The 18,175-nt window shown below is 39.5% G+C and overlaps 1 protein-coding gene across 1 annotated transcript in view; it reads left to right on the forward strand.

Annotated features, from left to right (window-relative positions):
• The first annotated feature begins 401 nt into the window (after window positions 1-401).
• The window catches only part of LOC125484037 (zeta-sarcoglycan), a 905,082-nt gene continuing 887,308 nt past the window's right edge, over window positions 402-18,175 (forward strand). Inside the window, exon 1 of the mRNA XM_048601198.1 lies at window positions 402-781. The gene's annotated coding sequence lies outside the window, so the exon portion shown is untranslated. The remainder of the gene's footprint in view (window positions 782-18,175) is intronic.

An 18,175-nucleotide genomic window follows, 5' to 3' on the forward strand; every position in this document is an offset into this window, starting at 1 on the left:
GCTGTTGAAGAATATCAGCGCTGCCGACTTACAAGAAACCCCTCAGTGTCTTAGAAAGACAGGAGTGTAGTCACCTGGTGGTCAAGGGCAGTAAAACACAAGTGAATCAGCCCTTGTCTGCTACAGATGCTCCTTTCTGCCTACGCTTCCTGCTCTATCGCTTTGCTGAGAATGTTAAAATGAGAGCATTTCCTCTGGCTCCCTGGTATTATCTTGTGAATATTCTCAGCTGTCAGCAGTTTCAGTCTGAAGTCAGTTCTCTGGGTATTGTTTCGAACCGCAGCCGGCAAAATTGATCATGCTAATGGCTTACAGCTGATCAGATATGAAATGAGATACTACATCAGCATAATGGAGAAAGGCTCTCACCAGCTACTGTACTCGCCAGTTTAAGTATTTGTGTTCCTGTAAATTGCCGCATGATGCCATACAAGGGAGATGGTTGTTAATGATGCAACGATTTTCTGGCATTTAGTTTCTCACTGAAGAAATTCTTTCTTTTCCCGAAAGAGGAATTCTCATTTTGGTCATACAAAACGTGATCTGCTGACGAGCAACGTTATCTGCTTTTGCTAAAGAAATCCTGGGGAAGAAAAGTGTTTTTTTAAACACTGGAGGCGTGATCTATGGGAATAAGACTGAGCGGAACCCGAGCTCGGCGAAGGACGATGCTGAGTTTGAGCTGGGAATTGGAAGTCTAGATTTTCCAACTTTCTACTTCTTCATTTCTGTCTCTCGCCTGCAATTTGATACACCAATCCTGGACTCCAAAGAGTTAAAGGTATGTGACATCAGTGATTAGAAAAATCTTGTTACTCTTCGCCTTCAAATTCCAGGTAGGTTACAGAATCATGTTAATCACCAAATGAATACTTATAATGTCTGCATTTGAAAAGACCCTAAAGACTGCTGGGAATATTTGCAAATAGAAAGATAAACCATAATCCTTGTAACTCTTCCCACTCCTTCCCCGATTTCCTCCTCTCTGCCTCTCTGCTGAATGTTTATTTCTCTCCTCTGGCTCTCTCCGCTGATCGCTCCACCTCTCCACTCAATATTTCCCTTTTTATTCCTCTATCTGAGATTTCTGGTTTCTCACATTTATGTAACCGCTTGCGTTTTGGAACGAATGAAAAAATAACAGGATGGTTTTATTTGAGTGAATATGCTAATATAAAAGTTGTTTTCTCAAACTGAATGTATAATTGATATTGGTTCCTACATTGGATGCATGCACTTACTGTATATCAAGAGGTTTGCGCGCCTGTTTCTATGTCTGATGTTTCTTGTGGGGCTAGCTGTAGTTGTAGAAAATGTTGGGCGATTCTATTTTTTTTTTGTTTGGTTTAAACAATCCATGTTCGGTTCATTCGGAATGGTTGGAGCGATCTGTGTCCCATGTCGGCGCCTGGATTTGAATGTGTTTCTGTGGAAGTCTGTTGACCAAAACAGAGCTATTCGTTAAACGGTTAATTCGGTAAACCACTTCGCAATGTGTAGTTGGCGAGTAGTGTGTTGCAACTGTTTGTTGTGTTTATGTATTCATTAGGCTTATTTTAAAAGTGTGTGTAACCTCAATGTTGTGGAGATACAAGGCGAACTTCTAACTGCTGTATCGTGCATGATTTGATTCTCTGCACGGAAACGCAATGAAACCGTTTTGAGTGCTTTGAGAGTTCATCCCAGAGCTGTAACCGGATCTGCTTTCCTTTTGATCTCTCCCTATCCGATCTATCCTACATAACGTTACTCGCCTTCAAGATTTTTTTTTCGTACAGTACTTGAAGACATGTCACTCACTGCCCCTTGAACACTGAGAGACTTTAAACCTCAATTTAAATCACATCAGTCAGTGGCTTCCATATATGCGCAAGATATGCTGCGCTCGACGACGAACAATACTTTGCTAAACATAAAATAGTAATTCTAGAAAATCGGGAAGGAAAAGATTAACAGGTTAAATTAGCACTTTGGACTTCTAATTCCTCGCGTCTAACCTCGTTCAGCAGTTGTGGATTCCTGAGTCTGACATTTGCTGAGACATTTCTCAGACTGCAAGGTTCAGACTACTTTTGGTTATTACAATCATAATTTCACCTAATGCACTGCATGTTATTACTATGTGTCCAGCTGGAGGAACATATCCAGGATTGTTCAATTTGACTTTATGTTCAGTTGTTAGTTCTTGTATTCTGGGGTGAATTTTGCTTTATTGTAAAACGTTTAGATTACTAAACCACTTTAGCCTTTTTGGTGCATGCTCTTCAATCTCGCCCTTTGGAATAGAAAGTGCTGCTGGGGATTTATGAAGCTGAGTGTTATAGTGTAGAACTGGAGGGATGTAGCCATCATCAGAATGTTAATACATGGCTTACTCAGAATAAACACAGATATTGTAGTTTTCTACTGGTTTTAACCATCAGTGTTTGTATTTGGTTATGATGTTTGCATCATGCAAAATAACATTTTAAAATTATCAATTATCTTGTTGTGCGAAGATTTGATTCTGCAGTGTTTGTCTCCATTTATGGTGGGAACTAGAGGGCTTCAATTTGTTCTGAATTCTGTGCACAATTGTTACTGTTGAATTCTGAAATGACAAAATGACTTACCTAAAGCTATTTAGCCTGCATATTTCATGATAGCACTGATCCTGACACATTCATTATAAACTTCCAGTGGGCTCATGACCCAAATCCCTTTTCTCTGCATCTCGCTCTTTGACCGTTTCTCATGCTCTTGCTGTCTCTTATCTTCTCTCTGGTTGCTACTTCCTCTGTTTCTTTCTCTCCAATGCCAGCATACTCATTTTTTATGTATTGCTTATTATGCTATGTATTGCTGAATTTCAACTGTTGATGAGAGACCTTTGATAAAATGATATCAGTTATGGACATTTAGCAAGTTTGGAAGAAACAATATATTACAGATTTCTGGACTGATATTAACAACAGGTTATTGAGCTGAAAATGTATTTGATTCTATCTAGTCAAAGTTCTTAGCAGTTAATTACAATATTTCTCAACTTCCTTGTTACATATTCAGTTGATGTTGTAGCTTCCTTTAAAGATGGCGTTGTCATAAAATAATAAACCTGTAGCAGGAAGAACATTTTCATTACCATGAAGGGGGAACTAACAATTCCCAGGCATATAAACTTTTATTTTAAAAAAAGAAGTCCTTGGGACTGGAAAATTTTTGTTCTTAATTTATGCCATGTTCTTGCTTTACATTGAAAAATCTAATTTGGGCATCTTAGGCCTATGTTTCAAATTTCCTAGTGGTTCAATTGTCATTCATGACTAGCATATCAGGATAGGTGTATGGGAGTTGGTTGGCAATACTCAGTAGGAAAAAGTAATACAACTGAATTGGAAAACAAATGAGACTGAATTAGGCCTATAAGATATTTTAAAAGGTTGACAAATTGGTAATGCAATCATCAATTGAGTGTGCCACTAAAATATTTTAACTTTAAATAAGATTTAGAGAATTCATAATCTGCATTGCAATGCTTCATAAAGTAGCTGATGCTTTGATGGAGCATTGATTGATTTCCATTGATTAACCTACTGCATACTGACTTGGTTCATTTGGAGCAGGTTTCTACAAAAATTTAAATGAAAACTCCAATATGTTAATGACACTCATAATCTATTTGATCCCATATTTATTTGTTTTAATCTGGACAGTTCCTTCCCTTATGTAATACAGAAATTATTATGATGCAATCACCGAAGTTTCATACATTTTAATCTGAGTAAAATTTTAAGTATTGTATATTGGACTCAGTATGTCAATCCAAAAGAAAGTGAAACAATTGTGGTGAAGTGTTGCAGCAACATTTTGCTATCATGTATGTTTTCTATGTTGTGAAATTCCTTGCAAAATAACTGGCAGTAGATAAAGGGACACTGGTTCTTCTGTCTGTAATCAAGGAAATTACTTTGAACATTGTATGCATTCAAACTAAATTGGAGTGTGAAAATATTTGTCCCAAATTTGCTGTTGTCTCAATGTAGAACCATGAAGTGATGACGTGCAGATTGTGCCGATCATTCCTTGCACAACAAAGTAACAGGTTTTAGGGGAGGCACTGATTGATAATTGCATAGTATATTACAGAGAGAGAAATACATAGATTATTTTCTGATGAAAGGCTAGAAACACATTAATTGTACCACTTTGTGGCTAGGGAAGGGTTTGGGGCTACAACAATAAATGGAAAATGACAGACAAAACTCAGAGAACAAAAAAAAAGTTAATATTATTATAAATATTATTGTAATAGCCCATCAAAAATAAGAAACCAAAATTTGATTATAAAGGTGATAGACATTAGGGCAGAATTCAATACATAATGAAACCAGATTCAGTTCAAGCTGGAATGTTTTGGAAGATAGTTTAGTCCCAAAAGGATGACACTGTATTCTATCATTCCTTATTAACGTAAACAGCAGAAGAACATTCCAGTTAATTCACTTTGTGTTGCACCGAGTATTTCAATGCCATGAATACTGAGTCCATTTTAAATAATGAAAATATATTTCATCAGAAATTAGATACTGTTCATTGTGTGCATGTATAAATAGTTACTGCAAACGATATTAGTTGTCAACATTTTCTATTTTTCAAGACCCAGTTCTCTTGAAAAGGGAAATTTTCTTGTAAAAGCCATTGAAATTGAACTGTGAGTGACAAACTTAGTAATGGATGTAAATTGCATGGAAGGCTTTTATTACTAATAGCCTGTATTCCTCAGGCTTTAGCGAAGAAACATATGGAAAGATTGTCCCTTGTGTGAGTCTAATTGGGTAGCTCTTTTACAAAGAACCTACTCAGGCACAAATAGTTGAATTGCCTCCTCCTATGCTGTAACATGTTATGGTAAGAGTGATGAGCTTTACAACTCATTCTAGATCTAGAAATTTGGCTGTGCAGCAGCACATGTTTTTGGAGGGCTAAGTGGCTCACAGAGCTTTCAATACAGCAGTGGAAAGCACACGCATTTCCAGCCTGAGGCTAGGGGACCGCTTTGTGGAACACCTACGCTTGGTTCGCAACAAACAACTGCACCTCCCAGTCGCGAACCATTTCAACACCCCCTCCCATTCCTCAGATGACATGTCCATCCTGGGCCTCCTGCAGTGCCACAACGATGCCACCCGAAGGTTGCAGGAACAGCACCTCATATTTCGCTTGGGAACCCTGCAGCCCAATGGTATCAATGTGGACTTCACAAGCTTCAAAATCTCCCCTCCCCCGACCACATCCCAAAACCATCCCAGCTTGTCCCTGTCTCCCTAACCTGTCCTTCATCCCACCTATCCCCTCCTCCCACCTCAAGCCCCACCCCCATCTCCTACCTACCAGCCTCATCCCACCCCCTTGACCTGTCCGTCCTCCCTGGACTGCCCTATCCCTCCCTAACTCCACACCTACACTCACCTTTACTGGTTCCACCCCCACCTCTTTGACCTGTCTGTCTCCTGTCCACCTACCTTCTCCTTTATCCATCTTCTATTCGCCTCCCCCTCTCTCCCTATTTATTTCAGAACCCCCTTCCCCTCCCCCATTTCTGAAGAAGGGTCTAGACCCGAAACGTCAGCTTTCCTGCTCCTCTGATGCTGCTTGGCCTGCTGTGTTCATCCAGCTGTACACCTTGTTATCTCCAGCCTGAGATGTTCTACCCACCACGTCATATAAATTAGATAATTTTGCTGGTGAAAGGAACACGTATCAAAAATACTTAAAGATCCAGAATTTATTTAACTTAATGTACTCTACGCCTTTGTTCAATCTGTATTGATTTCAGAATACCACAGCACTGCACGTACATTACCACTAGGAGCAATAGTGGTGTGGTGGCAATATCAACAGACTAGGAATCCAAAGGCCCAGGCTAATACTCTGGGATGTGGGCTCAAATCCAACCCTGGCTGTTGGTAGAATTTAAATTCATTAAATAAGATCTGGAATATAATGGTAGCCATGATAATTATCATTGATAGTTGTAATTCCCTTAAGGAAATCTGCTGTCCTTTCCTGATCTAGTCTATATGTGACTCCAAACCCACAATAATGTGATTCACTCTTAACTACTCTCTAAAATGGCCTGACAAGCTATTCAGATGAAGGCCAACTAGTGACCCATGTCCCACAAAATAATAAAGAGAAAAAAAGGTAAGCACCAGAGTGGGAAAACAAGGTGATCCTTTTTATAAGTATGTGGACTCATCACTCCTCCAGCCACAGAACGCTCTCCTTGCTCCAATTTTTTCCATAACATTGCTTAATCAGCTATCTTTCCTAATTGGGACTCAATTGTCTACTGTTCCCTGCCTGATTGACTACCTTCGCTCATTTACCTGAGGACTATTACAATGCTGGCAATTAAGTTATGCAAACAGCTTATTGGCTTCATAGAAATAAGACCTGAGGCCCAATACTGGGGCCAGCTCAGATCTCATAATTAAGGAGCAGGTACTCTGTGTAGCCTCTGTGCCAAATAATGAGTGCACATAAAGCATATGAGTCAGCCTTGGATCTGTGGTAGCACACTCACTTTTTGTTTACTGAATCAGAAGGTTAAAGATTCATTTGAAAAGTTAATCTAGCTGTCATTTCAGTACAATATTGAGCCAATGCTATTCTGTCGGACGTTCCACACTCTGGATGAGATGTGGAACCACGAACTCACTTGCCTTATTTCAAGGAAATAAACAATTCCATGCAGTTATTTTAAGAAGAGCGGGTGTCCCAATCAGTGTTTTTCCTCAACCAACATGACTTGAACAGTTTATATATTCCTTTCAGACATAAACTGCATAATGTACAGGATGCTTGTGATACCTTCTATGTCTACTCAAAATTTAAAATGCATAAGATGAGAAAAAATTAAAAACTGCAGGTTTTATGCATTTTCTCCCTCTCCATTTCTGTTTGATTCTGATTTTATTGTTTTCCATGGAATGAATGGTTTATTGGATATCAGTTACCCTCTGGTACATAACTGAAGAGGCTGTGCTTAATCTGTGAGCTTGGATTATGCATGACAGTAACTATATAATTGTTAAAGGCATTACAGTCAGGCTAGATTCAGTGCAGAGGCAATGGACAGGATTACATACCTTATCCTTTTCTGCCCCAAAGATGCTGAAATTATTCTAAGCAATAACTTGAACGCAAAGATTGGAGAACCTGGGACTTGAAATGGAAACTGAAAACTTTTGTGTAAAATACTAAACTGAAGCATAATAGATCTTTAAAAAATTAATTAATTAGAAAATGTTTAAATGAACCTAGCATAATATCATAGAATAGAATTCTTACAGTGTGGAAGCAGGCCATTCGACCAATCAAGTTCACACCAACCCTCCAAACAGCATCTCACCCATCTATAAAACTGATTCAGTCAGAGGCGCAGAGTACAACTTGTCATTAGGAATCTGGTTATGTACATTTAGTATCTTCATACTTGTTTAAGGATCTTATCAAAGTTATTCCACAATTGACCTGAAAAGATAAATTGCCTGTGAATGGACTATTGAGATTGCAACCATCAAAAGATATAGGTGGAGTTGCATCAGTAAATAGAGATAACTAATACTAGATTTTCTTGAATGTGGTGCTATTGTACCTAACTTTCAGATTGCATTTATCTGGGTATTGAACAGAAAAATACTTGTTTCCTTTCTCTTGCTAATATAATATTGACTGATTGATGAGGTGGAAATTGCTTAGAAAATGAAGGGACATAGACATGTTAATTGAAAAACTCAAGCTTTCAGTTCATACAGTTTAAGCTATTTACACTTCTATAACATCTTTAGCTTTGCTGATAGGGAAGAGATTGGGTCTGTGTGGATTTTCTAGGTCTCAAACCTGACCAAAATGGAGCACTACCACGAAACGAATCTGCAAAGCCTCATTTATTTTTTGGAGAAGTTGATGCTCTTATCCATGAAAATGGATCTCAGAGGCAGGCTGCATCAGTGTGACCTGTCTTTGCCCCTGTTCCTATTTTTGCTTCGAGAAGTAACAGGCTTATCTCCTGCCCGTACTGGTTTCTGCAACATGAGATTAGGGCAGGCAGATCCCTCCAGGATGGAGACTGGGCTAGAGGTCCCACCAACTCATCCCATGTTTTCATAACACAATATTTTAATTCTATCCAATCTACTTAATCATGTTTGGGATTTTCTTGCTTGGAAAGTGTGTTTGTAAGATGCACAAGAGCAATGAAACTGGCTGTCATGAACTGTAATGTTTGAAATAGGAAAGGAATCCATTCAACCAGCTTTTTCTCGATTGCTCTTCACTGCTTTCTCCTATCTATCTATTCTCTCTTTTTCTCAGAAAAATTCCATATGTTAATCTTTTGTAACTAAATATATCATTTACTTCAGTCATCCTGTCTGGGACTTTTGTTTCATGTGTCTGGTATTCAGTCTGGAAACACTGTACTAATTTCTTATATTCTTAATTTCATATAGTCCTTAAATAATGTCCCCTAGTTTCTGAACAGTCCATATCAAGCGTGTTTGCTCTTCTCAAGTTTTAATTCAAAAGAAAACAAGAATCTTTTCTCATAATTTAGATTTTAGAGAATCACCAGAGTTTACCTTGTCTGAAGTGTGAGGACTAATGTTAAACAAGACTCCTTGTGCTGTAACCAGTGCTTTGTATGAAAACTGAAAGAACTGTGGATGCTAGAAATCAGAAACAAGAAATAGAAATTACTGGAAAAGCTCAGCAGGTCTGGCAGCAACTGTGGAGAGAAATTAGAGTTAATGTTTCAGGTCTAGTGACCCCTCATCAAAACGTGTTCTGGGGAAGAGTCACTGACCCTGAAACATTAACTCTGATTTCTCTCCACAGTGCATTACATGGTCTAATATCAATGATTTTAACAAAAACAGAAATTGCTGGAAAAGCTCAGCAGATCTGGCAGCATCTGTGGAAATAAATCAGAGTCAACATTTAGGCTCAAGTGACCCTTCCATTTTTAAGGAAGGGTCACCGGACCCGAAACGTTAACTCTGATTTTTCTTCACAGATGCTTGCCTGACGTGCTGAGCTTTTCTAGCAATTTCTGTTTCTGTCTCTGATTTACAGCATCTGCAGTTCTTTCAGTTTTTATCAATGTTTTAAATTTGCTTACTATCCCTTAACTAATGGAGCTCAGTGCTTTGACCATTTTACAGCAGCCATGCTTCAGAATAGCCTTTTCATGATAAATTTACTTCATTTTTAAGAGTACATGACCATTTTTTTAAGATGCTTGACTCAATATTGTATCTTGTACCAATTACATTTGTGTATAGAAGTATCCCTTTGTAAAAGTAATATTCCATTCCCTTCTACCTGCATGTTTTCAAACTCTGGGGCACTGTTCCAAATGGAGCTTTCCATAGACAAGACAGTGGAGAGAAAGCTGTCCCAAGCCATTCAGTCACACATCTAAGCAATTAGAGCATACATTTAGCTAAGGCTTTGGAGGGTATTGCATTCTTTTTCTCAACTGTTTTGTGGTCTGTCATTCAGAAGAAGGAAACAGAGAAAAAATAAATATTTATTCTAGTGCTTGTACAATCAACTGGAAGATAAAGAATTGAAACTTGTAAAGCATTTTGATTATTAATATCTGTCAGCTGATACAATTGTACATTTTAGAAATACATTTATACCTTCTCCTTAACAGGCTAAGAAAATCATTTACAAAAATTAACTGTACGGCACATATTGAATTGCATGTGATGTTATTACTGTGTTACAATCTGCAGTTACAATTTTTAAAAATCTCTCTGATATTACAAAGAATAACCAACACTTTTCAAATTTTAATCAGCATTTTAAAACACTTTTTTTAGGGTGGAATATTTAGCTCTCACCGGTTTTGAGTTTGGAGGCAGGAAGAGCATTTATTTCTGTGGGGTAGTGACATATCTGAAACTCACTGCCTTCCCTTCTCCATCAGAGTTAGTTCTGGATGGAAAGGGCCACTTAAGGATCTCGGCCTGGCATCACTGGAATAAAGCCAGCTGGAAACGATTGTTGCCGTGTAGAGTGAACGATAGATCAAACTGTGTGGGTTCAGGAGGATGAGAGATTTGGGGTTTGTTTTCTTGTCCAAAGCCAATCAGTGCCTATTGAAGGACTGAATAGCAGAACGCAGTGAACGTTCTTGAGGAGGGGGAGTCTGTGACAAGAGGCATTCCTTGTCTTTGCTTCTGAGCCCCCTGCTTACCTCTCCTCATAACCCTCACCTGTGAAACGTTTGTTGAACATCTCTTTTTCGAGTGGCTTGATGAAATTCTTGCCAAGGAGCATCAAGTTAGTCATTGATGTTCTGCTTTGCTCGTTAAAGGGCCTGATACCAATCCAACTCATCACAGGTTGCACTGTTACCAACTGTGCCATGCAAACTAACCCAATGCAATGGGAAAACTTGACATGAGAATTAAAGCAGGTTTGTGGCAGGTCCAGCTCGGCCCTTGCTCTAAATGACCTCCATATTGCCCACAACCAAGCTACAGAGCAGGGTGCGAGCCATGAATAGCAGCTACATACGGTCTTTCACCTGAGGCACTGGCACTTGGCTTTCAGGGAACCATTACCACCATCCTGGGGTATCTATGCAATGCCATGGTATTGACACTGCAGTCCCACACTTGTGAAGTAGGGCATACCAGCAATCAGCAGTATGTAGCTGCACCAGGTACAGTAACAGCACAAGGAAAGATACCTCACAACTGTATGTATCAGGCTACTCTCACAGCGCACATTCAACTGGTAATGGTATACCTGCAGCATGGAAGCCTCGCCCTGCCCTCCTCTAAGACAACTAGGTGGACAGCGCTGCTGTGCAGCAATGGTTACATGCAGATGCTTACATCTGTTCACATGTCATAGAATCATAGAGTACTGAAGAGTCCCTCCGACACGTCAGTGAGCAACATCAGGTTACCACCTGTACCACATGGCAGCAGCATTTGACCAAACTCAGTACATCTGCAGCAAGCAGTGGGACATGCCCAAAAGTCTTCAGGGAGTGGTCCGTACCTAACTCCATGGGGTCACCCATCAGTCAGGAACGTTCAGAGCGTTTAATCTGGGGCAGCCTACCATACCAGTCCCAGGCATCAGCCATGGAAAAGTAAGCAGTCGGGCTGGCTTTACACAGCAGGTCTGTGCCCTTGTTTTCAGGGAGAAGATCACAGTCAACCCTTTGTCTCTGAAGAGTCCAAGCCTAGGGGGAGGTCATGTGTGGCTACCAGTCAAGGGTCTGCACAGTTGTGGGCTGGAGCTGGTCAATTAAGTTACCTGAGGGGTGGTCTATGGTCATCCTGTTGCCACCGTTCACAGACTTTGAGGAGGAGAGGCAAGGACAAGTGGGGGAAGAGAAAGTGATGCCGATGTAGGTGCATTTACCTCGCTTTGGTAATGACCTGAGGAACTGTGAAGCCTGTGGGGTTGACATGATAAGCCCACCCAGAGGGGAGAGGGTGATGTTGGGTTACAGCAACACATTAACGTTGAGATTGAAAGTCAGTGGAAGGAGACCACTCGCTGTCGTTTTCAGCTTAAAGCACATAGGTATTGCTAAATATGATAACTAATATCTGTGGATGCATTTCCAAACCGTAGCAGACTAACTAGCAAGCAGAGTTACTTCTCTTAAAAGCAGAGTACACATAAAATTGCCCCCTCCTTCCCAAAGTAAAGTTTAACCATTTACAATAACAGGTGAGCTTATCAGTTTCTATAATATAAGAATAACATACTGATACATTATGATCTCATGGTGGTGACTTTTCAGGAAGTGCCATTGATTTCTTTAGTTAATTGTCTGTTAATCCTTTTCATGTCATCAAGGTTTACTTTCATGGAGTGTGAAAGCTGTTCCAGAATTTGTTTATCCTGACGTACTACAGCCAAGTTTTGTTCCGAATTAGCCACTAACTAATTTCATTCCTCAAGCTCTTCTGATTGGTTGAAATCTTCTTCGCCTTTACTGTTTTAATAACTTCCAGATCATTTTGAAACTTCTGGTTTCTGACCTGGATACTTCGAGTTCTACCCATGTTTTAGCCTTCTGTTAATCCAACAACCTTGTTCTTTTATAATCTGCTTTAATAACAATCCAGCCTCTCCAAATTTTTTGTCTCATTTTTATTTTCTTTGAAGCCTGGATCTCTTCCACTTGCTGCTTCAGTGTCTGTTTGGTTTCCCCCGTTCTACTTATGTTCTTTCACAGCAGCATCAATCTGACATTTGTTCCTGAAAGGGTTGTCTCATGGGTGATTTACGTGTCCTTATTGTGTGTGCTGTGCAACTGCACCTGTTTTTGCCAGGCTTTCATTTTCTCCAGCATTGCTTTGAGCTCAAGAAAGTATTTTTATAACAGCTTTTGCTCAGCCTGATCTGTTTTATATGAAATTTGCTCCAGATCCTCCTGTCAACCAACAATATTTTAATGTGGTTAATTAAACAGAGATCATTTTGCTGCCTTTCTTTCTGTTTCAGTTCTTCATTCATCTTGGTGAGCTGGGTCGTGGCATTCCCTTAAATCTTTATCATCTTAGAGATGTTATTCTTAATTTTGGATTTATTCTGAGCAAGTAGCCCTGTCTTTTCATCTAGAAATTTAATTTGTCTCTTAACAGTAAAGGGCTAAAATTTTAGCTCATTTAATTCATGGTCAGTTGCAAGTGTTTCCAGAATGCTTGCTGATGTTTCTGTTGTGCATCTGCTGTTTGATTGTGTCAAATGTGAGATCATGTCATATTGGTATACTTGTGGTTGTGAGTCCCGCAGTGTCTAATATTGACTGCGACATCCAGACTGGCTGATTGTCCTGACACTCTTTCACTATGGATCCTGTAATTGGTGAACCATTGTATGCTGAAAGTTTTGTCATGGATTCCTGTGTCTGTGGGTACATTTTTTTTTCAGAATTGCACTTGCCATCGTATCAATCTTAGCCAGTAATTCACAGTCACCAGTTTTCTGTAGACAGATGATTTGGATTTTTGCGAGCACTTTGGATAGCGTGATGACATGGTGTTTTCCATGAGATTGACTGTGTGTATCAAATGATCATCACTCTTTATCTCATTGTGTACACTGTCAGATTCTCATTTGCCAATCGTGTCCTGTGATTATTTGCAGGAATCATTGGTAATCTTCTTTGCAATTTGAAAGTACTCCTTGTCCAAGATCTGTTTGGGTCAGTGCATGATCTTTTGTAGCTACATCAGCATCCTGATGCTGTGTACTGCCTCTGCAGATGGCCTTTTCTTTATGTCCTGCAAAATGAAAGCTGAGCATTTCCTTGGTGCATTCAGAAGGGCGTACCTTCCATGTGTCTTTCTTTGTTTCCATATTCTAGTGATTGTGTCAACTACTGAGTTTGTATTTAGGAAAGTAAGCTTCATCAACTTGCAATGATTACTTAGTACTTATGTCCATCAATCAATAGCTCTTTGATACCATGAGTCTTCAACCTGTATAGCAAAATGGGTGTGATCACCAACTGAACAATTCTGTTTGCAAGCTCCCTAAGTGAACAATCGCATAATGTGCCATTTTCTCTGCATTGACTTATGAACTGGTCTATGAATTCTGTAGGCATTTATCTAAATGACATGTAATCTAATGTATAAATATGAAAGTTTATTCTGATTTTGAAATAGTTTCTAATGTAGTCTTTTTTAAGGGGGATTTTATTGTTCTTTGGCTGATAATTCTGACATGTTCTGTCTATATAGACTTTCAATCCTGATTGCTAAGCAAAGTCAATGGTTTATTTTTCTGTGATTACATACCTGAATACAGAAATCATAATTCTCAATTTTTTAAGCATTTTAAATTCTGTTAGGAGATCTGCTGTGTCCCAACTTAGACTATGGCATTCTGTGGACTTTCTGACAATATGTCTTTGACCTTCCCTTGCTTGCTATCAATTCAGTACACACCCTGATCATTTTCCTTTCTCAAGCAAGTTAAACTGGCCTCTCATTAATGATTTGTCTGCTTACCAGCAAATTCTATTTTCAACACTCCCCTGTGTTATAGCCAACGAAGACATCATGGGTTGGCCGATCCTTCTAACATGGGGTACGACCATCGACCATGTGATCTACCTGTAGACTGACTTGTTTGTTGACTGCTCAAGCTTGATAAGCTTCATCAGTGACAACAAGGTGCAGGGCTGGATGAACACAGTTTTTAACCCCCCCAAGCTTCATCAGTGTTTTGTTTTCCACCATTGTCATGTTAATGATAACATAATAATCGGTCAGGGATGGGTTAGCTTTATGATTCAGTCTACTTAAAACAGCAAAATACATTATAATTTATGAAACAGATATTGCAGAAACCAACTGATATGTGTGCTGCTTGCAAACCCATGGCAGAATAATTGTCAGGCAGAGTCATAACATGTATACACAAAGCATATGGAGTCCTTAAAGGTGAACTCGGTTGAAGATGGTTAAATGGCCAACCATAATCATTTAAAACAGATCATCCAGATTTTGTCACATTGCTATAATGTTTGACCTTGCTGTGGTCAAACTGGCTGCTTTATTTCCTACATTATGACAATGAATACTAGAATCACACGTAAAATGCTTTATCCTGAGGTCATGACAGATGCTGTTTTAGTACCAGTTCTTTACAGAAAAGCATCATCATGAGTTTAAACCCTCTGAGCAAACAAAATATCACCACCATCCAGCCCCAGCTCTATCGCTGGTACCAAACATATTTGTTCTCCCTTTTTAAAGTTAACCTATTTTGATTTTATTAGCGTGTGATACACATAATTCTTATTGACTTATTTCAATTTTTTAAAAAATAAATATGAAGCAACAAAATACCCTGTGACCAAATTTCAAACAGTAAAAATGTTTTTATACTTGAGTATAGTGGGTAAAGGTACTCTGGTGTGTGCTAATGAGGATAGTTGCGGTAAACTTTTTACTAGCTGGCAAATTGCATTTTTAAGCCTAAGAGAGAGGGATGTGTGTAAAATTTACATCACTTGTCGGGATACAGACTACTGAATACTCTTTTGTTATTTAGTGGGCTTTCGTTTGCATAGTGTATTCAAGTGCAAAAACTGGGACTAATTTCATCCTTCAGTCATTCCCTAGAAATGCCTCAGATAATGCACTGAAACAGTATATTTTAATAATTCTTCTTTGTATTGGTCCAAATTTCTACATCCGTGACTCATTGGCGCTGACTATAAGTATATTTTAAAAGTAGCAGCATATGAAGGAGCTGAAGTGGGCATAGTATTGCTGTTCTGAATAGAGCTAGATTTGCATACTGCTACTCATGATCATTTATACAGAATTTTTAATTGCAGATTGAAGTAATAGGACTAAAGATACAAAGGAGCTTATGAAAGCTATCAAAAAGAATGTCAGCTTACATATTGATAATATCCAATCTGAACCTGTAATTGTATTAAGAACTTGAATATTACTAGTGTTATTTTCAAGATGGTGGTCAGAATCTTCACAGAGCTGTAAGTTATTCACACAGAGCTTATCAAAACACCCACTGACATATTCCTTCTGGTTGAATCCTTTTTTTAAAAGCATAGGTTGCATTTTTATCTAATGAAAACACCAATCATGAATTATTATTTATGTTTGCACATAGAAAGAAAGAAATGTGCTGAATATTTTAACTTCTAAGAGTCAATATTGATTGGTTGCTAACACTTCAGCATACTCACTAACAAAATGTGGTCTCTTCTACGTTAGGGAGATGAAGCACAAGCTGGGCAACTGCTATGCAGAACACCTGTGTTCTGACTGCAAAAATGACCCTGAGCTCCCAGTGCCTATCAGTTCAGCACACTACTGTGTTCCTTGGCCAACATTTCTGTCTTGGGCCTGCTGCAGTGCTCCAGCAAGCTATAGCACAAGCTGGAAGAACACCATCTCATTGCCTGATTATGTAACAGATCCACAGCGGACACCATTTCCCCAGCCCTGCACTCATCCCAGGAACATCTGCATAACAAGGAAACCTACATCAAATTCCTAGTCATCGACTACAGCTCCGCCTTCAACACCATAAACCCGCCCAGACTGATCTCAAAACTCCGAGACCTAGATCATGGCTCCACCCTCTGCACCTGTTCCTCAGCTTCTTGACCCATAGACCACAATCAGTGATGATAGACAACTGTGCCTCCTCCACAATAACACTCAACACTGGAGACCCCAAATGATGCATTCTTATCCCCCACTGTATTCCCTGTACACCCATGACTGTGTAGCCAAATTCCATTTGAACGCCATCCACAAGTTTGCTGATGACACCACCATGGTAGGACGGATATCAAACAAAGATGAGTCAGAATACAGAAGGAGGTAGTGTGCTTGGTGTGATGGTGCAATGCTAACAACCTCTCTCTCAATGTTGGCAAAGTAAAAGAATTGATCATTGACCTCAGAAAGAAAGGAGGAGAACACGTCCCCATCTACATCAATGGAGTGAAGTTTGAGAGGGTTGAAAGTGTCAAGATCCTAGGAGTGATGATAACCGCCAACCTGTCTTGGACTTCCCCTGTAAATGTGACAGTCAAGAATGCACAACAATACCTCTTCTTCCTCAGGCAGCTTAGGAAATTCAGCATGTCCATAAGGACCTTCACCAACTTTTACAGAAGCACAGTGGAAATCATACTTTCTGGGTGCCTAATAGCCTGGTACAGCAACTGCTCTGCCCAGGTCTAAAAGAAACTACAAAAAGTTATGTGCACAGCTTAGGCCATCACAGAAGCCAACCTTGCATTCATCGACTTTGTTTACCCAACTTGGTGCTGTGGAAAGACGACCAACATCATCAAAGATCCCTCCCACCGCGGTAGTGCTCTCTTACAAACTCTTCTGTCAGACAGAAGATACACAAGTTTGAACACATGCAGTAACAGGTTCAAGAACAGCTTCTTCCGTGCCATTATTAGGCTGAAGAATGACTCTGTAACTTCAAATAATGCTGATGTTGTTAATGTCGATTTTGCTTTGTGCACCTCCTGTGCTGTGTAACCTGTATGCCTCACTCTGTCTAAGCATCCTATGATCTGTGTGTCCTTGCTTACTATGATCTGCCTGTACTGCTTGCAAACAAAGCTTTTCACTGTACTTGGGTACATTTGACGACAATAAATCAAATTAGTCAAATAAATCTACTTGGGGATCCTGCAGCCTTCAGGACTCAATGTCAAGTTCAATAATTTGAGGGCCTGAACACCTTCTTCCATGGCCTTTACTCATCGCACAACCTGGGCCGTTTCAGCACATGAGTACTTTCAGCACAGCCAACCCATTTTCACATACGGATGATCCCCATTACCAGCATTCTATCATTTGCTGGTATGCTGTTATCCACCCTCTTGTTTGGCCAACTATTTTTCTGTCCATCTGGGCTCCGTCTCCATCTCTATCTATCTGCTCACTCCTAGCCCCTGTCTTCAGCATATATGCCACCTTTTCCCAGTTATACTAATTCTGATGAATGGTCACTGGACCCAAAATGTTGACTCTGCTTTCTCTCCACAGATACTGACAAGAACGAAGTGGGTATATCAAACAGCAAAGTTAGAAATATGGTGCAGACCACTTGTATGCCATGTCTCACTTCAGTAAGATCCTGTCTTTGTGCTGTGTTCTAAATTACATGAAGTTTCATTGTTTGAATTGGTGACTGAAGTTGAATAATTTTCATCATCACAGCCTTCTTGATCCCTCTTGTTCCTTGAAGTTCTTGAGTATCTAAGCAAAGAACGTCCAAAGGTAAGGTTGTGGCGTGAGGAAGAGAAAAAAGTAACAGGTGTATGTTTACACCACCTGAAACTTATAAATCAGAAGATGGTATCAGATTGGGGTGAGGGAAGATGTATATAGTAAAGATCAGGTGTGAGGATATTGTCAACTTTGGTTTCTGCTGCTTCACTGACCAGTGTTCCGGCAATGATTTAATTATGCCAACAGTCTCAAGAAATGAAGTGGATTGCTCCCTCCAGTCAAGTCTAGCTGTGTTGAATTGTATGCCACCTTCTTTGTACAAGAGTGTGCCACTGAAAATTGTAAGATCTGTTTAGATGATGTTGATTATCTAAAAGTGCATGCAAGCTGTAAGATGTGGG

This window comes from Rhincodon typus, chromosome 1 (assembly GCF_021869965.1).
Source record: "Rhincodon typus isolate 14 chromosome 1, sRhiTyp1.1, whole genome shotgun sequence".
NCBI lineage: Eukaryota > Metazoa > Chordata > Chondrichthyes > Orectolobiformes > Rhincodontidae > Rhincodon > Rhincodon typus.